This window comes from Micropterus salmoides, unplaced genomic scaffold (assembly GCF_014851395.1).
Source record: "Micropterus salmoides isolate LMB-PRFRI ecotype aquatic unplaced genomic scaffold, ASM1485139v1 Ms_hic_scaffold_3, whole genome shotgun sequence".
NCBI classification, from domain to species: Eukaryota; Metazoa; Chordata; class Actinopteri; order Centrarchiformes; family Centrarchidae; genus Micropterus; species Micropterus salmoides.
The window spans coordinates 7018027-7043783 of NW_024042261.1; the positions used below are offsets into that span (position 1 = coordinate 7018027).

The 25757-nt window shown below is 40.2% G+C and overlaps 1 long non-coding RNA gene across 8 annotated transcripts in view; it reads left to right on the forward strand.

The window, feature by feature from the left end:
• Positions 1–25757, forward strand: part of LOC119882794 — a 104111-nt gene that overhangs the window by 19694 nt on the left and 58660 nt on the right. For 6 of the 8 annotated variants that reach the window (XR_005440546.1, XR_005440543.1, XR_005440542.1 and 3 more), the window contains exon 2: positions 14502–14543. This is a non-coding gene — a long non-coding RNA (uncharacterized LOC119882794). Of the gene's footprint in view, positions 1–2024; positions 2973–14501; positions 14544–25757 lie in introns of those variants that run through there. The other 2 variants (XR_005440547.1, XR_005440548.1) reach the window with 2 other exon arrangements.

Here is a 25757-nt window from a genome sequence, read left to right on the forward strand (position 1 = left end):
CATGGGTGACAGGTAGGCTACTGTAAATTCATGTATAATACAAACTACTACTATACAATGTACAACTATATCATTATATAAAAAAGTTTTATTAGATATTTTTTATCACATATTCTTCAAAACTGTGAAGTCAAGTTGAGCTGTCAGGCCGTCACATCTCAAGTAAGGCGAGTCCAAGTGGAGTCGCAAGTTCTCATTTTCAGTGGTTAGTTTGTGTGATACCACAGCAAAGATTTGATGGTGAGCAGATTAACATGTTGCTTCACAGAGAGTAGCACTATTTAGCCTATATATTAGGTAAATATAATTTTATATATAACCTGTTTTTCTTAAATAGTGTTTTAGTTAGTTTACAGATAAAATTTGTTAGAAACCAAAAATATAAAAAATGGGGAGGGGGGGGGGGGCATACTGTACCTGCCAGAGCAAATGAAAGTTGAGTTCAGCTAGGGCTGCACGATTAGTCTAATTGCAATCGCGATGTCGTCATGTGCGATTACATAACCGCAAAAAGTGTGCGATTCAATAAAATAGAAAAAGTGTGTGTGACGCTTTCTTCTCTGTGTGCGCTGCAGTCTGCTCATTATCTCGAGTGGGCTCTGGCCTGTGGCTCTGAAAACATATGGGCCTATGTGCAATCAGAAAAATGATTCATGAGCAGAGTGCCAGTAACTTTAAAGACAACAACCTACCGTTAATTGTTCAAAACATAGTCGGACGCGCCACCGGATCACCACGAGAAATGGCGGTTCTCCGCTGTTATGCCGAGTTTTGCATGCCTGCTGAGAATTGCATGCACCTCCCAAAAACTGCTTTTAAACGCTATAATGTCCTTTTGTGGGGTACATCAGTGGTGATAAATGATTTGAAGTGTATATTTTCTGAACGTTTAGAGTCGTTAATGATTTATTACACTAAGTAGAAGTACCATTCCTTATGATTCAGCTAAAATATGTGGTGATAACCGCGTCTGATTAGTGTGCACAGCAAAGTGTCTGAAAAGGACCTTAAGAGGTGGATGCATAATTCGGCAGAACAGATGTTGGAGGCTACCTGCCGAGATTTGCATCCACCTCTTTTCTCAGCATGAAATTATCGGCAGGCAGAATTCGGCACAACACCTGTTGCTCTCTGACAGAGACAGAGAGACGATGGCAGCAGGTGAAGCAGTAAGACAGAAGAAAACTGGAAGAAGACAAGGAAGATTTGGGTTTGGCTTGCTGGCGTTTTAACGCTGTATCGGCGCCTTTTGTTGGTGCCTGGATGGGGCGGGACATTAAAAAAGGTTTGACGTAGCCTACTACAGCAAATCATTAAATGTTGAACAAAATGATTATTGACAAGTTAGTTCTTAGCATTAACAAATTAGAGACAGATGTAGTGCCATTTTTAGGATTAAATAAATAAATAAATAACCCACAGAAATTAAACAGCTATAACTGGATTTTATATTCAGCTAGTGGTAAAATAGTAGGCCATACTATTATATGAAATTATAATGAATATAGTAATTAATATAGGCTATTATTGTTATACTAACAGTATACTATTAATTGAAAATTATACTGTTTATTTAATGTTATAATATTATACTAATAGACTCTAGAGATGCTAGTTCCTCCTCCAGGTTGTAGATAGTGTCTCTGCAGTGGACAGATGTAGGTTGAGCTAGTGCCAGGATGCCAGTGGGCCAATATTTACTCCTTCTAGCCGCCTCCTCTGTAGAGCAACACGCTCCCTTAGTTCTGTTTTACTAGTCATTGTTATAAATATTGTTTATCGCTTAACTTTGATCAAAAACATTTTTCAAAATGTCAGTATTTTTTTCATTTTCCTTGATAATCAAGCAAGTAGACTCATAGTACCATTTGTTCCATTATAATCGAATTGACCAACTCCTGAGTAAAACATTTTGGTCTTTAGCTATGTTCGATTTACTTTCTTTTGCTTACATAAGCTTGGTTTAATATCTGCCTTGTGAAGCTGACCTGGTAGCGTGGGTTTATCTTGGCTGCTGGAGACAAAGATTGATCAATGCAGTAAGAATGAACTAAACACTAAAACCAAAACAATGGGGTAAAGGAGGCTAATTGGTTCTGTAGTGCTGCAGAGTGGGGTGATATATCTCTGTGGGTTCATTACTATAAGCATACCATTCACATTGCAGAGTAATTTCATTCATTGTAACATATATATTATTATTTTAATACAGTGTTGCTAACTAAAAGAGTCAAATATTTAATCCGTGAGAAGTGAAAGCCTACATATATAAATGGTCAGACATGTGACTTTTGTATAAGTTTACCTAAAGTGAAAAGTTACTGGAAGCAATTTAGATTCCAGGTAATTGTGGAATTGTTACTCAACTACTTATTTGTGTGTGTGTAAATAATGTTACAGTGAAACGTTTGTGATTCTTTTAATTATTAAAACAAGGCACCTCCTTCCTGTGGTCATTGTTTATCAAGTAGCTGCTGGATATACTGCATAAGACAAACTGCGTGCTGCAATCAACACACTATTTACCTCAATCATACATACACAGTCAACGTACTATAAAGTGTTGTACTGTGTTAGTAAAAGTACAGAAAACAGGAAGATGGGAGTGAGGAAACTTTTGATGATGTAACTGAGTGGTAAAGCAGAACAGAACGGTACTGAAACCAACAACTAAACAACATCACCTGACTCTCCTCTCTTCTCCTCTCCTTTCCTCTCCCGCTGTTCTTAATGCCATTACCAACCCGGACTGGAGTGGACCGCTCTGGACACGGCAGCCCTTGGCCGTTGCGGCGAAAAAGTCAACCGAATAATGAAAATACAACATTAATAATCATCACGCTGTGGGCATTCGCGACCCTCACTTAAAAAAGAAAGAAAAAAATAACTTTGTTGCTGGATTACCGTGCAAAAATTTGGAAAATGAATGACATAGACACACACAAAGGCAGGGGGAGAGTGTCGGACAAAAGGTGAGCACGGTTTGCCGATCTTACCCCTTCCATTCATCTATCCCTCCCTTTATCATCCCCCCACCTCCACTGTCTCCTCTCTCCGTTCTGTCATTCTCTCTGTCCCCTCTGTGCTCTTGCCTTTGTCTGGGTCCGCCAGACTCTGGCCGGACCCAGACAAAAGAATGTTGCCTGTCATGAAGAAAGAGCAAAGGTCTTGGCTATCCAGGGGGTGGCGGGGGGTGGATGGGTGGATGGGTGTCAGGGTTGGAAAGGTATTGTCAAAGCTGTGGCTATCCATTGTTGTTTCTGGGCTCGCTCCTGATCCGACGCCTACCTCGCCCATCTCTTCTGTCTCCAATTTCCTTCTCTGGCCACCTTTTCCCTGGGCCTCTGTCTTTTTCCAGAGCGAGGGATGGGAATGTAGAAAAAGGAAGATGCGACAGATGTCTGGCACGAAGCTGTTCGCCCGTTCAGCGGCATGGCTGCTTCAAGCTCGGTGGCGTTCCACACTGTCTGCTTCTCCTCGCATGGGGCTGCTTGTTAATACCCCAGGGGAGGTGCGGGTGCCTCCAGTGAGGGTGCAAACTTTGGCTCAGTTCAGTGTTGTTGCCCGGTCCCTTCTTACAATCTGCTTTGTTAGACCCGAACATGACTTTCTAAAATCTTTCTACTGTATGTTTCTTTGTTTTTGAGTGAGTGACATTGTTCCATACTTAACCAAACCATATGATAACCTTATTATAAAATACAATGACAATGGATCGTTAAAGATTAAACCAGTAGTTTCCAACCTTTTTGGCTTTTGACCCTTAACAAAAAAAAACCTGGTTCTTAATGGAGCCCTCAAATGTTAAAGAGACTCTGAACTTCTCAGATTGTGCCATTTAAATAACGGCTTCAGGTAAAATGATCCAATATTTTACAAAAAAAGCCCAGATTATAGAAAGATTTGGGTATAAATATAGGAAGCTGAACATTTTTTCTTCCTTCCTGCCCCATTAATCATCTCATGACATCCCAGATTTATCTTGTGAGCTTTGCAGGTTCCAGACCCCTAAATTGGGAATCATAGGGCTGAACTGGACCTGACTATAAAGTAGTTCAGGTTAGCTCCTCGACTAGCTACAACAATAAAATTCTGCTTACATATTGATACAAAGTAATAATAACTATCTAATAATGTGATGATAATAATCATAGTAATATATCAGCCACAGGTGCCTTTTCCTGCAGAACATGTACTTTTTCTCAAACTATATTTTGTTCATAATACCGGAATACTTTTGTTTAAGTAGGGTTTTGAATGTAGGACTTTTAGTTGTGTTGGATTTCTAGATTATTGTATTGGTACTTTCTGAATCTGAATTCTTCTTCTACCACTGAATGTTTTATGTAGCAGGGCCGCAGCCAGGATTTTAGAAATACTCAAGTCATAATTCCCCCGCAGAACCCTAAACATCTAAGACAATAGAATTTTTTGACAATAGCCACTACGGCTGTGCGATAATACAAAAAATAAATATCCCGATATAGAACATTTTATGTAAATTCAGTGAAATATGGCATTTCCAACTGTAACTCGGGATATTTCTCTGCATTTTAAAGGTGGGGTAGCTTAAGTGATTCTGGAGAAATCCAACACCATGAGAAATACCATTATAGAGTGAACAACGACACAGCAAGTAATGTCACTAATGTTAGCAGGTTGTGTATTAGCAAACTGTCGCTACTTGCTGCTGCAAAGCTAACATGAGAGGACGAGACGGTCCCAGAGCATCACAGCAGCTCCAAACAGCGACACTCACAGCTCTCCTGCTACTACAGCTAACATCACAACAGCAGCATGCCTTGTCGAACTATAAATTAAGCTGTAAGTCCGTCGGCAAGTTACTCAAGGTTACCTGGTAGTAGTGGAAGAAAGGACCACGGTGAAGTTAGTTTCAAGTTGGACGTTCGATAGAAAACGAAGCCCAAATAGCCACAATACAAACTGTGTTAAATATTAGAATTTCAGCTTTTAGTTATCCTTGTAATCTCCAGAGTTAAAAAAAATCACAACTCAAAGTCCACTTACTAGCTTTTTGTTTTAGAACTTTCAAGAAACTTTCCATCTCAACTTTATTTTGTTAACTTTATTTTGAAATCCTTCCATAGTTTTTGTCAAAATACTATGGAAAAATACCAGAATCTGTCTAAAAAACACAATGTATAATATGTGTGTAACCATAATGCAAACCTTTAAAAATTTACAGAAATACAAAATATGAATCCACAGCAGATAAAAGCTTTTTAAATGTAGTCTATAAAGCCCCTTTACTTTGACATGGTTACAGTAACATGATTTCGTGCTGCGTGCATTTGTGCGACAGTCATTCGTTTTGAAAAGGTTTGGGGAAATCCTGGTCAGGTGTCCGACAGCCTGTTGTCAAATGACAGTCAGCTCTCAGAGACAAAAGTTCAAGCCATGACTCAGCCTCTCTCCTAATGTTAAACTGTAGTTGATCTTCTCTTTGTTTGAATGATTAGTTTAATATTGAAGCTGAAGCTGTTGCCATACATTGATGATAGTCAGAAATAAAGAGCCTGCTGTGTCAGGATTGGGATACAACACAAGACATAGAGGCCAGAGGTTTCAGATTTTAATCTAGTTTTAGTGTCTCACATCCCTAAACTTTAGTCTGCGATTTTGCATTGAGTTTTGCTATGCAGCAGTCTGGGGACAAATTGATTATTCAGTCCGGAGCCCAGACAGCCAATTGTCTCCTGCTCTGCTTTGATTCACTGAAATGTCATTCTGACTGATGCCAGCGGTGATAATTTCCTCAGTGGCACAGTAAACACTAAATATTTACTGAGTCTGGATAGTCACCGGCTGATACAAATATCACCATTTAAATCAAATTTAAAGTGGTCTGGAAAATAACCGGCCGGCACATTACGTTTACATATAAATGGAAACACCTTTTCTGTGTTAAGTAGTTTCTCAATAACATATGGATGTGTGTGGGAGAAGATATGGCTTCTGCAGCTTTAAACTGAGACAACAGTGAGTGTGATGACTTTGATTTCTTACTTTATTTTCTCTATTGTTACAAATTAAAACCTCTGACAAAATTGCACAGTTTTCTCATTATGAACTCTAACCAGCAATTTTAGAGCAAGCCAGTTATTGTATATGATAGATACCAAATTTCCCATTTTCATTTAATATTATAGGTTAGAAATTATAAATATGCTAACGTGATTTTCAGTAATTCCTGAAAGTCTCAAAGTCGTGTCCGTGTGTCAGCAGTCTGCATGCAGTTACTGGCTGCATTGTAGTTTCTCTGTTGTGCCAGCAGATGGGGAAGGAAACGTCTTTATGGGATAATGAAAGTATGTGCAGCAGCATAGTGGGAGATGATTGCAGGGCTCAGGGTCTCTGCTCTGACCACTTGCCGGTTTGCTGTTCTTTGATGAGACAAACTTTTGTCTGTGTGGTTGATGACAAATGACAAAGGATATTTTAATCTTCAAAAATGCACGAGTTCAGTTCTAGTTCAAATTTTTCTGTTTTTATAATTCAGCTGCTGTTGCAGATTATTTACAGTTTCCAGTAAAGAAAAAAGGAACATATGATTTGCTTTGTTGTAAGCAGTAAAATACTTACATTTTCTTGTCAAATCATTGTTTTGTAAAATGTTATGAAGTCCTTTGTTGCACTCTACAAAACATTCTTGATTTTTAAAAGTAAAGAAGTTTTTTTTCTTGTTGACTTGTTTAAATTTATTTATCTTTATTTTAAATTTCAATTCAATATGATCAATTGAAATCTTCAATTATAATTGAAAAAACAAACAAACAAATTACAGCACTCTAAAAATGTTTGTTAACTTCATTCTTACAATTAAATTAGTTCTTAAGAGCTCCATGTTATTTGGTATGTGGTAACTTACATGTAATTTTATTAATTAAACCCAAATTTAAGTCTACTTTTGAAAGTATTGTTAATTATTTTTTGATTGAAATGCTGCATTTATTTGTAAGTTATACTCAGGAGACAAAATTCACGCTTAATTCGTGTTTTTTTCCTTTTTAGTTTTAAATCACTGGACCACAGATGCCTTCTAAAAACACTTTTAAATGTATTAATCCCACTCCATATTTTCTAAAGTTTGGAAATTACCTACATTAATAATGAAGGTGAAATCGCACCCAGAGTGATACTTTCACACACTTTCAAATTTCAGCTTTAACCCTTTGATTTTGATTAGTGGATAAAGTTTAAGGCAGCACTACACGCGCCACTCACTCACACACACACACACAAACACACACACTCCCTCCCTGTAAGGAGTGTCTCCGGGAGATGATTTCCTTCCCTGCGCGTCGTCCCCCTCGCACCCCCCCACCCCTCGTCCCCCGCCCTCCCGCCTCTCTGCTACGCAGTGTAAACACAGTGTTCCAGAGGAATGTTGGACTCCCTGACCTCCACTGCAGTTCACTCGGTTCAGCCTGGCCGCGCTGTGCTCCAGCATCAGCAGCAGCAGCCCCCACCTCCCCTCCCCATCTCCCCCTCACCTCCCCCTCCAGAGCCCCTTCACTCCACTCTCTCTATTTTTCCCCGCCTTGCCTTGCTCCTTCTCCTCATCTTGCCTCTTCTCCTCTTCTTCCTCCTCCTTTTTTTCTTACCCTTTTTTCTTTCCTGTCCTTGTCCCTCACCACCACCACCCCCCCAACCTCTTTTTTTCTTTCCCCTTGTTCTCTCCTTTCTCTTCTCTCTCCTTATTTCCTCAGTACACCCCCTCTCTTTCTTTCCCCATGCATTCCCACTTCTGTCGTTTACCTTGCAGTCATTTCACAGCGTAGCTGTGGATTGTGTCTCATTTCTATCTTCTTTATCTCTGGTTCAGTTCACTGCCTTGATTGGCACATCAGAATCCAAACAGACATGATCTGGACTTAAAACCTTTAGCAACAGTGAGACCACCAGGTACAAGACTGAGAACATGTAGGAGGTCTAGTAACCATATTCTACATGCGAACATGCTAAATGCACTCAAGCAATGTTCCCTGTGTGTTAAATACACACCTTGCTCAGACGCCATTGTGTGCAAAGCCTTGCACATGCACAGCCCACCTCTGCACATTGAGCCCACCCTCCTGCCCCACTTTACTCCCCTACTCCACCCCCACCCCACCTCAGCCCACAATGGACTGCGGTTCCTAGAAACAGGATACCAAGAGCCAGAGGCTTTAGTGTCTCTGTGCTGCGAGGTGTCTAAGGGAACAGAAAGCAAAGGGTTACAAGTGCATCCGGCCGCTCGTCGGTTTGATTACTGAGGTGACAAGATGGCCAGAGCAGACATGTGCTGTTCACAGTTTTCCCTGACTGTGGTGTTTTCAACGTGCCGAGGTTCAGGGGGTTTAATTGCCGCAGGATAGAGCAGATTATAAATACATGCAGTCGGTCATCACAGGTCGTGCTGAATGCGAACGTCTGGGGGAATCAGAGACTGTTTGTATATGTGTAATAGATGCTGCTAGTGCTGCAGGGGCTACACAGGGGCAACCGCGTTCCAGCCAGCAAAACAGCCGGCCAGTTTTACAGCAACTCAGCCAGTCTGTCAGTCTGCCAGCTAACTGACCAGCAGGGTCATCAGCCAGCCAGCAGATAAGCACAGAGAGCATGAATATAGATAGATCAGAGAGAGCTTTGTGTGTGTGTGTGTGTGTGGGGGGGGGGGGGCTCTTTCAGGTCATGGCTAGCCATTTTTAGCATGCAAGCCAAATCCACAAACACTCAAAAACATTAGTGCAAATTCATGCATTTGGACAGTTGTACATCTTTAAATTAATTTTGACTCTTTCTAACTTTGAGAAAACACACACACAGCAATGTGCACAGCAGTGTGAGCATATCGAACATATTGTGTATTTTATCATCAGATTTTTGTTACTAATGTATTACATAATTAATAAGTTTAGCTGCTAGGACAATGTTTTCGCTGCTGTACTTATAAATTACCGATTGGTAGTTTAACCCTTAAAAATATATCATTAATAAACTTGTTTTAGTTTTTCAGTGTATTTTTTAAATCTGGAGCTCTCAGATCAATGTAGTGGAGTAAAAAGTACATTGGTACTTTAGTATTTATGGTTTTAAATGTAGTGGACTAGAAAGTAAATGGAAATACAATAAGAAGTAAAAAGAAAAAGAAAAAGAAAAAGAAAGAGCTCTCCCTTGTTGCAAACATCCCGTCTCTTCTCTTAGATACAGGAATAGAGATAGTACATTTGTCAAAGAAAGGGGCAGATTTAGAGAAGTTGCCCCTTAATAGGGAGATTTCCTGGATTTTTTAATTAGGCACCTAAATCCCAGGAGGGTTAATTGAGGAACTAGACTTGAAGCCATTTTTGTATCTCCAGTGGATTATATTTGTTCTCAAATTTTAACAGAAATGTTTTGAAAACAGTTGAAAATGTAGGTCATGGACTGGGTTAGAAATAGCCTGACACAATCATTACCCAGTACAGATGGTTTGTTTTAACCCAGTGTTAGTGTTTTTCCAAACTGGTTATTTTGCCCCAGTGCTGGACACAACAAGCTGAAGTTTTACCTTAAAACTGTCATAAATGTTTTGTTTATTGTACAGAACTATGTACATTTGACATTCAAAACTGCAAAGGATACACATGTTATTTACAATTAGTAACAAATAGTGACATGCGAGATTATAAGTAGTGAGAGGAGTATAAGAATTCAAAACCTTCCTACTGGGTAATGTTAACCCATTCTTGCATTGGTGCTGTGTAGACCCAAATTAGGTCACTTTCAACACAGTGACTTTCAGTGTGCATAAGAAATTGGAGTTTACTGTGCTTTGTGAAACAAGGTAGAAAAAATTTGCTGCTTTTTATTGGAAATCCATTTTCCAATAAAAAGCAGCAAATTTTTTTTTCAACCTTTATACCTGAAGGGTTAAGTTTAAAGACTGTATTGCTAAAAAAAAAAAGATTTTGTATTTTATGGTCATTAAAGTATATTTATTTTATATTTTTTGCATCTAATGATGGAAAATCTGTTTGTTTTTTAAAGTATGATGATAATATTGTGTTATATAAGCCTGCTTGGTAGCTATGGTGATCTAACCTTCACATGACTGAACAATGGAATTGTAATTGACTTGTAGAAAATGAGGGCTGATTACAAAACATGAAGGGTTATCAACTCAATTTAGACCAAAACCCATCACAGATTCCATGGTCTGCTCTCAAATAGCAGGATACACACTTCTGTGTTGTCTGGTCATTATTCATGGTTATAAAAAAACACCCTTTGTTTCTATTTCTGAGGTTTAAAAAAAATTCTGTGTCTGTGTTTGTGGACTTTCCATCCTCCTCTTCCTCATCATCATCATTCAGCATTATCAGCCTGACTTATTTCTCTCTCGGGATTCTTTCGCTATCTGTCTGTCTGCTCCTTCCTGTCTTCTCCTCAACAGTTTGCCTATGTTAATCTCAGACACCATGTCATCAACCAGTTGCTATATATGTAATTATGTATTCATTTTCCTATAGAGTGGAATCCTTGTACTGCAACTGCGAGCATGGGAGGATTGTCAAAAACTCAGGTGGCGTAATTGTTGCGCACAGATAATGAAAACGATGCAGGTGGAGAACATGTGGTTGCTGGCTCATTATGCTGACAGGAAAGAGGAACTTGGCTGACCTCTGCTGGGCTCTGACAGGCAGTGTTGCAGATGTTGATCACAGTTAATGATTTGATCCAGGGTGTATATGTATAGTCAAGGCTTCCTCTGGATTCTGTTAATGACAGAATGGCTTCAAGGATCATTGCAGAGTTAGTGCTGCATCCTGTTGTGAGCATCATTTTTAATATGACGTCATTTTTGTGATTTTCTTAAATATTCACAGATTACAAATGAATCCGATTTTGTCACTGTGAATGTATAATTAAACTGTACAATGGTCAACTCTCGAGCAGCCCAAACAATGGTAGTAGGAGCTGAAAGCTATGATTTTGAAAACAACATTTTTTTGCACACGTTTTAATTGAGATTTTGCATGTGGAAACCCATCACTACATGGCTATATACATAAGAAAGAGGGCAGAACACGAACTGTGAGGCTTCACTGAGAAGGGAAAGGAAGAATGATGCAGGGAGAGCAAGTGAGAGAGTGAGTGAGTGAGAGAGGGAAGCAGATGGCTGGAAATATAGCCTGCTAAATTATTCATCTAGGCTGGAGTCTGGAGATAGATAGATGGATAGGAGCTGGCATGGACACTTTTATTAGGATTCCAAGAGCTGTGAGGAGAGTGGTTCAAAACACCATGATTGCCTTTTGAGACTACGAAAAGTAATTGCATCAGGTCTGAGAACAGCTATTTGCTGGAGGAATTAAATCTCTTGTTTTCAATCAAACTGCAAAATAAGGGGAGATACCTGCACCTACCTAACTTGTGAAGCATGAAAATATGTTTTAGCCCCATAGATGTGATTATTCAGCTGCAGTAAGTTCTTCCATAAAGCCAATCTCTGCTGATAAAGGAAAAGAAAATCTGTAACAAATGTCCTAATCCTTAGTTTTGACCAATATTGACTCCGTATTAGGTGATTCAGGATGCTGCTTGTTGTCTGAAAGACTTGGGGAGCCAAAACATCCCAGCTGCCCTCAACAGTGTGGGTTTCAGAACAAGTTATTTCAAAAGTGAGGTTGAATAAAAATGAAAAATGAATGAAAGAGGGAAAATGACCCGGTCCGTAAAATAAGATTTGTGGTAAGCATATGTAGTAAACGTCTGCTGTGGGAAGTAGAGGAGTCCTTGAGTGGGTTCCAGGGTGTCCAAGCGTACTCAGAAATGGATATAGTTCACTATAATTCACCAGAATGTCTTTCTCTGAGTATTGTAACTAGTAATTTCCAATCTAGACTACTACTGTTATATTTGCTTTAAAAACCTGTATTTGCTCCAAGATAGGTGTTGCTTTCCCCCTCGATTAAACCCATCGAGAACACACAAATGCTCTCTCCATGTTCTATTTTTCCAATTAGCTTTTTGCATTATGTGCATGATGTATGACTCTCCCAGATTCATAGGCACACACAGAAACAGATGCACACAAACCCCTGAGTGGAGGGCTCCGGGGAAATAGAGCAGAGAGGAAGCTACGTGCCTTCACCAAGCAAGTGCTGTCTGGTGTCATGGCAACCAGTGCAGATTACCCCACCCTCCATCAGTCAGAGAGAGAGGAGAGGAGAGGAGAGGAGAGGAGAGGAGAGGAATGAGGGTTGGGCACACTCACACAGATGTACACACATGTGCGTACATGAATGTATGGAGACACGTGACATTGTTGCATCCAACATCCAGCATGCTCCTGTAGGATTTTAAATGATTTGACATTCAAAATAATCAGTTTCAATGTGTAAACTGGTGTTTGTCAGCTTTTAAAATGTAAAATGTTTTTTTCTGTATTAGCAATCCAGCAACAGCAGTCAACACACAAAAAAAACCCTGAATCGACAGGCGAGCAGAAGGAGACAGCAGAGGTAGAAAGGAAGCGAGAAACAAAATGAGGAGGGAGGGAGGGAGGGAACTGGGAAGGTGAGCGATGATGAGAGTGGTGCAGGGAGAGGTTGAGATGTGTGGAGGGGCCATAAACATATAGTACAGCTAAATACGTCTGGGGGATATACTGTTATTAAAAGCAGTAAGGTTATCCAATGAGCAGCTTTACTGTGGGGGTGGGTAGTTTGCAACGTGCTAACACGTTCCACGCCGAGGGAGTCCTATTGAAGTGAATTTAGCGGGAGATATTATTCTCTGAGTGTGTATGTGTGTAGTTTAGTGCAGAGAGGAGAGGAGGGATGCTGGGCAGGAGGAGAGCAGAGGCAGTGATGCATGGACGAGCTGACAGCAAGAGAGGGGGAAGAGGAGGGGAAGAAGAGGAAGGGAGATAATATTAGAGTCTGCGTGAGGGTAGAACAGGGTAGCTGGAGATTTTTGTAGCAAAAAAAAAAAAATTGGCGAGAACGATAGGGTGTGGAAGAGATAAATGGCACCAGCAAGAGGAGAGGAGAAAAAAAAGCTGGAGGGAGGGAGAGAAAGGAGAGAGGCAGAGACAGAGTAGGAAGGAGGAGGGGCGAGGTGGGGAGGGAGCTGAGGCCATTTGAGGATATCGCCTCCTAAATTGACTGCGGCACAGCCATCGTCCACAGTTACATCACAGCTGAGCTCAAACTCAGGATGAACCCCCCCACCCCCCCCCACCCCCGTCTGCCTCTTTGTCTCTGCCAACCTTAAAGCACTTCAAAGCCAACTTTTGACTGTATGGCAATTAAGCAGAGTAGACTGAGCATGTGCGATGGGATGAATCATCATTTGATGGGATCCACCACCACAGGATCCAGCTGAAATCCCGAGCAGACGTTTTCTCGTCGACTTCCATCGTCTGTGTGCTGCAGTCATCCTCGGTAGCAGCAACATGGTTGTAATCAGCCTCATTAAGGCTCTAGGAGCAGAAAGGAGCAGTCTGTGATTAGAAATCAATTAGCATCACCGCCATGACCATGGTGCACTGAATTGTCATCTCCTGCACACAAAGTAACTCTGTCTCAGCATCAGCAGGCCTGTAATTCTGAACAGACGAGCAACATATTTCAAACAGATGAGGACGAACAATATTTGTTTTGCTTTTTTCAATCTTTTTTTTCTACTGAGTTTGCAATTTCATGCTGACATTGACGAAGAACCGGTATTTAATTGTACATCGGTCACATCTGGCTGATACTTGATCCGTGCAATAAGGTCAGTATGGGCCCAGATCCCGATCTAGCAGATAAGATCTGTGTAGCCTACTTTTTTGTAACAACACACTTGTTTCACAGCAGACATTTTACCCCATCTACCCCTGGTATACATATTCACTTTATATCTGGATATCACACCCCATAAGCCCTATCGACATATAGTGTCATAAGAGGACTTAGTGGTGCATATCCCTAAAGACATTGTCAATTAAATTTGCACAAACCAGTTGACATACAGTGGAACTTGTGGAATTCTGGAGATCAGGTCCCCTGTTTGGCTGGTTTGTAATCCAGCATTGGCAACTATCTTCCCTGAAATGATCCTGCATCGCTTCCCCTCACCTGGAGCGCACCATGTTTGTTCACATCTCCACCTACACGCTTCCTTGTTGTTATCCGATCACAGTGTTGGCAGAATCAAAAAGCTTATTTTGTGACTTGCCAAACACAGCTTTAATTACTAACATCAATAATGGCTGCATTCAATTCAAGTGTCCTAAATCTCAGGCACAGTGCATAGTCGCTGACTAGCCCTCCTAAATGGAACAGAACCACGATTAATGATATTAGTTGCACCTGGTTAGGTCAGGTTGACAGTTAAAGGTTGAAATTTAACATTTTAACTTTGTCCATTTGAGTACAAACCATCAGAATCTTCCTCCTCCCAGTTATAATGTCTGTAATGATGTAGAGATTAACCTAATGGATCTTTTCCTCTCCTCCTGTTGCCAGGACATGAGACTGGAACCTGCAGATGATCGCTGGCAGCAGTCTGTAAGTACTGATGTGTCATACACTCTGCATAGTTAAGTAGATAAAAGCAAGTGTGTTTAGGAGGGAATTGGAGGGTTTGGGAGGACAGCCTGATGCTGGTCTGCTGGCTGTGTTCCAGTGTGAGGTGTGCTATTGAGACCATTATCAATGTAAGGCACTAACGCAACCATATGTAATCTTATGAAATACCCTGACGTGCACAAACTGGGCTTTGAGCACAAAATGTTAGGTAAGGGAGACACTACTGGAAAAGGCAACTTGATTCAAAATCCATAACTTTCCAAAGCTCTCTCTCTCCAGAAGCAAATGCAAATTGAAATCTGAAGACACACCAGTTAGCAAGTGTGATTCGAGCTGAAACAAGTAGTCAATTTATCTACTGGTTGATTGATGATTAAAAAATTTTAAAACATTTTCTAGTTCCATTTTCTCAGTGATGAGGATTGATGGTGAGTATGCAATAGTAAACACAATATCTTTAGGTTTTAGAGCACTGGTTGGACAAAAAGAGCATCATGTATTTTATGATTTTCCACAGTAGATATAAATATACTTATGAAACAGAGCAACACAAAATATGAAAACCAGCTTTACTAGACCAACTGATTTATTAACCTGAACCTCAAAGTCATCCCTAACATAAGCAAGCTGGTTTTTATTTCATGTAAATCACCTACTGTAATCTTTTGGCCGTGGAGAAATTTCACTCTAGCGTTTATGTTTATTTTCCTTAATTGGATGAGACTGTGCTGCACATGGTCTGGTCTCAATTTTTTTGAATCATGCTTACACCTTACGCTTTTTTTCTGTCATACAGTGCTTAATTTGCGCTATAATAATCATGACGTTTACTTTTCATTTTTCACGAACTGTAGCATTCTTTGCTGTTGCTCTACCAACATGCGCATGTCTGATCCCGTGTGGAAGGACGCATACATCATAAATGTATTTCATATCTCCTGTGCAGACACATAGTTTACACATGTTCCACAGTTATTTTGAGCTCTGACAGAATAGGAGAGATGTTCAACACATCAGGTTCCTGCGTCCCTTAGTCTCACTTTCTGTCTGTGTCCCTGTGTGATGCAGCTGTTAGCTTTCTGTGGTCAGCACCCTATAAATACAGCAGCTGACTGATGGAGCCTGCAGCAGCTGTCTGCTGTCCCACGGAACATGGACACATAATGTACACACAGATCTTAATGTGCAAAAACACATGTGGTGTGTTTGTTGTTGTAAAAGCATTTCGCAGACTTTAACTGGGAAGAGAGTCCAACCCCAGCATCTTTTCTTTCTCTCTTCAGTTGTTTGTTCTTTCTTTCTTTGTATGCAATTCCTGTTTCCTGATCAGTTTCACCTGTTTTATCACTTTCTCGAATTGACTACATTCATGAGTCAAAATAATAATGGGGTTATTGGGGCTACTATGACTCAAATCCATCACACATTTAGTTAATAGTCAGTCGCTTAGCTGATTTCTCTCTCTCTCTCTCTCTCTCTCTCTCTTTTTTTTTATTGTTGGTATAACTGTACACGGTGTTCTTATCATGGTGGTAAGGTGTCTGAAAATCAATCAAATGTATTAAAATAACAACTTTACTGCAAGGAATTCTTGATAATAACAATGCAATATTTTATCCAGCATGTAAGTGTAAACCTGATATCTGATTTAAAAAAAAAAATACAAATATCGCGATAAGCCAATTATCAAAATGTTGCAATTGAATAGAATTAAATGGACAGATAAATCCATGGAGAGCGTTTCCCTCCTCTGTCTACCAGGCATGACAGCAGAGAGTGGCAGTGAAACAATGATGCGGATGTTGAGGATCCCACATTTATCCTCCCTATTCAGTACTGCAGCAGCTGTACAGACATAAGGAGAGGCATCATTACCGAGAACCTAGGCCTGTTAATAGGCCCGCGACGTGGGGGGCCTGCCGCCTCTATGCAGGGCTCACGAGAGGAGAAAGGAGAGAAGAGGAGATGAGGGTGGGAGAGCGAGGGGAGGTCAGGGGTTAGGGAGGAGGACAAGATGTGGGAGGAGTGTTTGAGACAGGAGGAGCAGGGAGGGAGAAGGAGTGAAAATGAGTTTGCGTACAGTATTGGGTGTATTTTTATCTTTCCTGAATGAAAGAGCATGAATGGATCCGGGATTGCTTGCCAATTTCTGCTGCGAAATGGCTATAACCCAGCAAACATTTAGATGATGAATAGATGTTGATACGATGGCACTTTAAAACCTCCATAGGTATAGGATCAAAATGAAAGCTGAGATATTTGCATGGCTACTGATCTTAATCAGAATATTTTAACCGCAAACACAACTTTCTGCTGCCTCCAAGTTATTGCAGGTTCAATCCCTAATTATCAACAGAATTTTGGATTCTCATTTTTACGTGGCTTTGGAAGCACCTGCCAAATGAATTAATGTAAATGTAAAAAATATCCACCATTGTCTAGTGGTCATTTTTCTAATCATTAAAAAAAATCACATTAAAGCAACTATTGTTATTCAAAGCCTGTGGATCTCATTCCTCTGTGCAACAGAGCTCCATTGTTATCCAAAAACTATTAGAATCACATCAATGAGCCACACTGTTTTTGAACCTGATCCAAAAAGTGGAAGCTACCTAAATAAAAATATTTTAAATTAGATAAATCATTTTGTTTGACATATATTTAAAATAGAGTAAATCCAAAAGGGATTATTAGACCCAATCCAAAATGTAGTTAACCAAAAAAGACCCATGTAAAGACAGAGGACAGCAACACATCGAGAGTGTGAGCAGTAATACGTTCACACGCTCCATTTCATTTCAAAACTCACAGTTTTATAATTGTAAAATAATAGTGTGATCAGACCTGATAGCGTGGCTGCTTGAGCCACTCAGGAGCCTTTTGTAAGGATTCTGTAGGAACAAATGGGCTTTGGGCTCAACTACAACTGCCAACAACTGAAGTCATCCAGCAGCACACTGTGTTGACTTGCTAATTACATGCAGATGCAAATATACTGAGCATGTGATCAGACGATAGCTTTATGTTTGGAGTCTGATAAGCCTCCAAACATATGGATCTATTACTCAAACTAACCGTCCTGAATCGTATGTCATTGTCTCACCTTAATCAATGCAGCCCCTTCCTTTTTTCCCCTCAGCTTTAACTCAAACTTTTTCATATTAAAACCAGAGGTTTCAAATTTTAAGTCTGACACTGTGGGCCCCTCTGATACAAAATTAGTTCATATTAATGGACTGATGGATCATTTTTTGCCTTAATTCATTTTGAGGAATAATCCCGCTCAAGTTTTGAAACTACACTTCCCATTATTTGGGGCCTTTGGGTGTAAACAGAAAGTATAATGTTACCATGGAGTCAGTAAGTTAGCTGTGAGCTGCAACTTGAGCCCTGTTTTTTAGCCTGTATTTGTTTACATTTTGGCACATAGGCAACATTAAAAGTATTCTGAATTAGCTATTAGCAGTTATTATTTGCAATGTTCCCATGAATATACAGATATGATGGTTAGTTATAAGCAGCATAGTTTTATGCAGTTTGATGGACATAATGGAAATAATGATATTCACGATAAAGTATAAGTACACCGAATGTGAAAATATGTGTATCAGGCCTGTGCGAGGAGTACAAATCTTGATAAAATTGTTATTATGTTGCTAATAAAAAAAGGGTGAGATATGATGTGACACACCCTGTTGGAAGCATTGTATGTCTGAATCAGATATAATGGCTATTACTTGCAATCTCTTGTCATGTCATGTCTTGCCAAAATGCTTTACCATACGACAGTATAAAATCACAGTAACTGAACTCGACACAATTTTCCCCCCTGAACTGAGTTTTGTTGTTGTTACAATGATGTTTTCCCCTTTTAATGGAGCGTATAGCAGTTGTGTTTCATGCCTCTGGCAGCCTCTGCAGTCTGTGTTTGTGTGTGTGCATGTGCTATCTGAGCCTCTTCGTGACCTTCAGAAAGTACTGCCGTGCCTACTTGCCACACTCACAGTCGTTCTCCGATTGTGAGAAGTTGAGCGTTCGCCTCTGCAGTGGAAAGGTGGAGTTCTGGGTGTGGCCTGCGGACATTTTGGGTAAGAACGTGATTTGCAAGGAAAAAATGCACACCGTGTATTTGTGTGTGTGTGTGTCTTTCTCCTGTTGGTCCCAGGCTGTCTGAAGGTCATGCCATCCCCATGCTCAGCTTCATGGAGAGCTGCCAATGCTGACGGCTGCTGCTGCTGCACTGTGTGTCTGGCACATGCTTCCCCCACTGCAGGGCATTGATTAAGTGGCACAGCTATGCCTCACCTGCTGGAACCAACCAATACCAATACAACAGAGGCTCCAGCCAGCCAATACCAAAGCAGGGAGAGGTTTGGAGAGGCTGGAGACAAACCGGCAGCCAGCAGACAAGTGTTTTTTTTTCCTCTGGTGAAAAAAAACGGAGAGAGTATGGAGGAGGAGTAGAAGAACGAAAGATAAGATGGAGGGTTAAAAGGGGGGGGGGGAATGATGGAAAGAGTGAAGGGTAATGAAGCACGGTGAGATGGATGACAGAGGAGCGAGGGACAATGGCTGTGAAGGAGGGATATACTGAAAGAGAGAGATGGGAAGAAAGAAAAAAAAAATACAGCTTTTGAAAATGCGACAGGGACGAGCAGACTTAAGGGAAATGGGCGAGGAGACTGTATTCATGATCACACACATACCGACACACACACACACAAATATTTTGAGCTTTTTCAGGGTGCTTTAATGAAGCTGTCAGGATGAAAAATGAGCTAGTCAAATCTAATAACTTGAGAAGTTAAGAAGCAAACTTTTCATGCAGAACTGTGGAGGAAAGTGGATTCTGTGCCGATGAGGCTGAGCAGAGAGACATACAGTATTTGTCAAGAGCTGAAACATTGATAGTATTGCTTCAGTGCAGTAAAATTATGAAGGGGATTCACCAAACCATGGTTTGGTTTGCTGTCCAAACTATTAGACACAGTTTGAAGGAAAGTTATTGAATTATAACAGTTTCCCAATTGACTGACTGACTGAATGAGTTTGTGTTTCTCGTCACCTTTTAGCTCGGTCTGTCTGGATTGTTAACTGCTAAATGCTCCACTATGTTCACCAGCTAGCTAGCTAAGCTAGTTAACTTTGCTTGTCAACTGTTTGGTGCAGAAATGGTAGTTTCATCAGAGTTTCCTGCTGGGCTAGAAATGGGTTTGATGAGAGCAGAGTGTGTGGGCAAACCCCCCCCCCCAAAAAACATTAAGCTGAAAGGCACTGCAGAATTGTATGATAATTCTCTTTGTGCATTTGTCACTACGAAAGACCCTGTGGAGATTACACATTCTAAAAAAGATGAATAACAGATTTAGAATGTAAAGAAATGAAAACCAAAACTATAATAATGAAGTCAGTATCATTAGGCTTTTTCTCTTTTTTTGCTGTGATGGAACGCTTAGCTTTGATGAAAAGATTGATACCACTTTCAAGTCTGTGCACTAAATATGGAGATACAGCCATGAGCTCTTAGGTTAGCTTAGCCTAAAGACTGAAAATGGGTGAAAGCTAAATAAAAAAAGAATATCCTACCAGCACATTATAAGCTCACTAATTAACATGTGTAGTTTAACACATATACACAGACAGCAATGTTGTGGTTTCTTGGCAGCCTCATGGCGATGACAAGCATGCAACTCTTGCTGAAAGGCACTGAAAGAGCAACTGGTGTATCTGTTTACATTGCAAAGAACTGTGGGCTGAGAGGATTCATCATGTCATGTTAAAAAAAAAGAGAAGCACCGTCAGCAATGTTGCTCAAAACGATAAGACTCAACTCACGAAAGTCGTGTTAATGCATGCATGCACCAGCATGCATTAACACGACTGCACCAGCTTTTGTCTTGCGCATCATGTCCAGTATGTGTCTGCATCGAACTACTGCACAGAATACTAATACAGTGAATAGCGTTTGCTGAAAAGTACCAGCCATAAATGGTTTCAAAAAGGTTTACTTTTAAAATCAAAGCTTGCATATAAACACATTATGACACACAATTGACCAGTACAATTTAAAGTGAATGAGTACCAGTCTTCAGCAATAAAATAATAATCACCCAATAATAATTAGATCCAAGTGTTTCATTTTAATGGCCTGTCTCTGTGTGTCTGACCTTCACCATCTTCCTTACGTCTCGAGACTGGAGCAGGCTGCTGATGGTGAATGCATGTGTATGTGTGTGTGTGTGTGTGTGTGTGTGTGTGTGTATGTGTGTGTGCGGTAGAGTGTGAATGTGTGTGTGCACTATTGGTTTGATGCATATGGGTTTGTTGCTCGTGTGTTTGCGTGGGCGAATGCGTGCAAGCAATTGCTATCTACTGAGTGTTAAATGAGATAATTACAGACTAAGAACGGCTGCCCAGAGACCAGATTTCTGTGTTTGACTGTGTGTGTGCATGGACATGATTTCTTTTTCTAAATGTGGGCCCATCCATAAACATGCATACATTATTTAAAAAAAAGAGTAAATGTCTTCAATTATATACCATGCGATGTGCTGGCCTGAACTTTGGAAGCAATTTTGGGTTTAAAGACACTTTGACATGTGGACAGGAGGATTGGGGATTGAACCGTCACTGCCACCCATCTGATCAGTGGACGACCAGCTCTACCTCTTGAGCCATAGCTGCCAGCCAGAGACTGTGTGCGAACGGGGTGGGGCAAGCAGCAGAAGAATAAGACAGAGGACCAGACAGAGTCAGAAAGACAGACAGAGAGGCGTTACCTCACACCCTTTTTCTAAATGTTCTGTCTTTGATTGTCAGTAACTCACATTTCCCAGATGTATTATCCCGTCTATATTATTAGTAATAGCTCACAGCCGCGCTCTTGCTATTTTGACTCACCAACAGGGAATAAAAGCTCCAATGATTTGGTTTGTGTCTCTTTTAAAAAGCGCTGATATTGCTTGTGTATATACAGTATGTTTAAATAGTGTTCCAGAGGTTTGAAGTTGCACATAGACAGCATGAATTGTCAGTAGTCTGTGCCAGTAAAGAGCATCTTGAAATTTGACAATTTTCATGCCAAAATGTTTTTTTCTTGGTAGTGAGGAAAAAACTGAGACGCAGCTTTAGACATTAAAACTCTCCATTAAAAGCCAGATGAATTGACATTGTTTTAGATTAGTACCTCTTCATATTATATATTTGTACTTTAAATGAGTACTGTAATCAAAAAAGACCTTGATTTCACTAGTTGGTAGCAAGTATTTAAAGGATAATACCTGTGTTTTCAGTTGTTTCACAGCCAGAATGCAGATATGATGAAGCTGAAATACAATTTTCCCAAAGCTCCGTGTGTGTTCATTTAGTCAGTGAGTCTTTCAGTCAGTTATTCTGTCCTTGTACTGTCAGACCTCAACATGATGTATAGCTTTGAAACTGCACTGGCTGCTTTACTTGTAAATATAACAATTCTCTTAACTCGTTACTGTTGCTATGCCTGTTCCTAAGCTTTCTTTTCTCACACAGCAAATATGCAACTTACATTGATATTTCCTGTTTTGAAACAATGATTTGAGACAGAGGTAGATGAAAGCAGCCTCATTTCAAGCCAGCAAACATTAATCTTGTCACCTGAAGTGTGTAGGAGAAATACTACTTTAAAAACATTTGGATGGGGCACCATCCTATTCCTACAGGGAATAAACCTAATTAATTAATAACCCAATTATTAAATTGATTGAGTCTTTTAAGAAGAGATTGAATTGTTTTTGATAGATTGGTCTTGTTTTCTGTTTTTAAGACAACACAGACAATGTCTTACTGATTAAACAAGGAGATTTATTTATACTTAATATCTAAATAAATGAAGGATTAGCAAGGTGTCACTTTATATGATAAAAAAAATAAACAACACAACTGATGAATAGCAGATATTCAGTGATGAAATAAACCTGGTCTTATACTGAAGGGGAGTATGTGATCTGATTGATAAAACCAAAACAAACGTATCATGCTAACGCTAGGGCAATTTACTTCTCTAAATGGGACTTTATATATTTTATGTGACACAAACTCTTTTATTGCAGCCTTTTATTTCACAAAGCTCTTGCCAACGTCTGGCAGCCTCTTGCTTGGTCACTCTCTTTTTCTCTTCTTACCTCCACCTGCAGCAGCATAATGTTGCTTGAAAATTGGGCAGCAAGCTAGCCAACAAAGCTAGACAGCACCCGACGCAAGAGCACTGACATTTAATGTTACAGATGTCCGAGTGTTATCTAGTAAGTTTGCTTACAAGATTTATAGTTATTGGCTAAACCTCTGGCTGATTTTGCTCAAGTCCACAGCTTTGCTACCAAAGGCAAACAATAAGCAAGTGCAACAACACAAGACAGCCTATAAGTTATTACTTACTTGTCTAACAGCAAGAAGGCCAGCTTGACATCTGTCTTGCATCCTTTCAGCTCTTTAAGCTCACACCGAGTAAAAGCCAGTCTAGTATTTACTCGTCGGGTCACTTTTTCTCTTCTTCGCTTCTTCTGACAATGTCTTCTTCGGTCTCTTCGCAGACTCTGCCATGATATCCATGCTGAGAATACCGAGCTAGACGTGTGTTTCATGCAACAACTTGCCTCTTATGAGATTTAAGAGCATAAATTGTCATTGAGCGAGACTTCCGTTTCTTGTTCAAATCAAAGGTATCACCGGGAGCCATTAATGACAGTTTGCATCTACTGCACGGATTCCAACACATTTTGTGTACACCTAAGTCATTTCAACACCAAAATATGTGAAAATGATTTAAAAATACCGAAATGATCCTATAATTTATGTACGTAAGTTACGTTACATATGCTAAATATGTTAAATGTAACTAGAAATGTAAAAGGAAGGTAAGGGGCTCATAAAAACCTAGATTTTATCCACTGGAGTGGCAGTTCTTTCATTGCTGCTGGTTTTTCTTAGCCATTGTGTTTGCAAAACTTCTGAAGCCAGACTGAAGACGTTGAGTTTGACTGAGTGAGAGCATCCGTAATGAGGGGAGCTGCATGTGCACAAGCAGTGACTGCCACTGCGTTAGAGACTCCTTTTGGCTTTGATTGGTTGTTTTGACTCGGGAGAGGTGGATTCTTGCAAATTGCATTTGGAGCAGTAGGAGGAGCCAGAGGAGCCTATTTTTTTCACATCTTATGTCTCATGTGCTACTGTCAGGATATTTTATTTTATTTTTTCTTGTGTGCTGTTGCAGATACAAGCTTCAGTAACACAATTCAGAGAGCCAATCATTGATCTCCAGCTTCTCAGGAATTTATATAAGACTGATTTGTGTATGTTTGAAGTCCTTAAACTTCAGGATCACAGTTCCATGCCGAGAAGGTGTTAATTTAGTAATTTCTTGAAGGCTCTACTCTACTTGCTGTAATGTCTTCAACAACAGCAGGGGGAAGGCTGTTCATGTTGTTACAGTAGAATGGAGAAAGCTCCAGTCAAGGCATTTGGTATTAGCCCTGAGGAATGACAAGGCATCACTTGGTGGTAATTGACACATTTACAATTAGACACATAGCTGGTCCACAGGAGTCTTCTGTCAATAATATAGTCCTAGAACTTCCATCTGCTTACTGAGTTTGACTTTAGTCCAAGACGGATTCCACTTTCTGGACAGGATCATTGCCTTACACTTGCTGGGCCTTCCTTTGTGATATTTTTCAGGTCTTTGTGTGGGTTGCCGCTCCCTCAGACCCATTTGATAATTTTATGGGTGTGAAGATGGTGGAGTCATCCGCATAGAAAATCATGTTGTTTCCACATTGTTCATCATCTGGGAAGATGGAGAATAATAATGGGCAGAGAATGGATCCCTGAGGGACTGATGCATTGATGGGACATGGTGATGAAGACCTGAAAGACTTGAAAAGCACAACTCTGATAGATCTTCTTTTGGGGTAATTCAGTAGCCATATGTGTAGTCTTCCTGTTTTGCCCTTTGACATGAGCTTTACACAAAGGCCACTGGTTGAATGTGCCCTTTCCATCTAGTGCAACAATGCACACTTCACCGCTTTTGTCGAGGATGTTGTTCCACGTCTGGGACAAAACTGCGAGAAAGTCAGCTGTACATGCTTAAATTGAATTTTATTTCAGAGATAAGGCAATGGCAAAGGACATAGCCCTGTAGTTGTTTTTGAACAACGCATTCCATTACTTTACTGATGACATTAAGCAGGGAAGGGATATGAGATGGTACTTTGATGGATCTGATTTTAAGTCCCTTTTATGGATTGGGGGACAGTGACAGCTACTGCTGCTTAAAATGATGAAATTTACATCTATTTTGATACATCCACGAAAAGTAGCAAGAAAATGCTGACAATCATGGATGGAGACGACGCAGCCGTAGTTTGTTGTAAGTCAACTTGCAGAAATTCTCTACATATTTCTTCGATCAACATGAAAGTTGCAGCTGCTTGCTCATAGCAATCACTACGACATTGTGGGAGGGATGGATCATTTTCTACTGATTGGTTAGTGCAAAACAAAACAAAATATCCTGCCCCTAGGCTACGGTTGCTTGCTTATGTAGCCAGGCCACTGTCAATCAAATCTGATTAAATCTCACACGCAGTCCAGATGAAGCAGATTATTATTAAACTCTAAATAATCAATCAAGTCAAACTTGTTTTTTGAATGTTCACTTTCTTGTTCACTTTCTTGCTTTCAGCTTGTGCTCTGACAACAGTGGCTCATAGACACTGCTAATCTACTCAATGAAGGTCTAATTTTCTTCATTGTTTAATTATATGCTGCAGAAATTTGATGTTTTTTTTAATGTTCATCACAGGAAAAAAAACAGGAAAAAAGAGAGGGTCTGTGTTTGCATTGATGTAATGTACATTCCTGCATATTTCAGTGACGTCTCCATGTTTGCACAGACACATCAACATAAAAATGGAGTGTATGTGTGAGATGTAAGGCGGCAGGGTGGAGGAGGGGTGAAGCTGTCAGACTGATATACTGACATAGAGAAACATTTCTCTCCAAACAGTTCATCTTCACCTCCTGACAGAACCTGCTGTAATGTGACCCGACACACATACCGCATGCACTCACAATCTCTCTCTCAGTGTACACACACACACACACACACACACACTAACATGAAATAGTAGATGCATGTACTGCAGTATAGCTGTA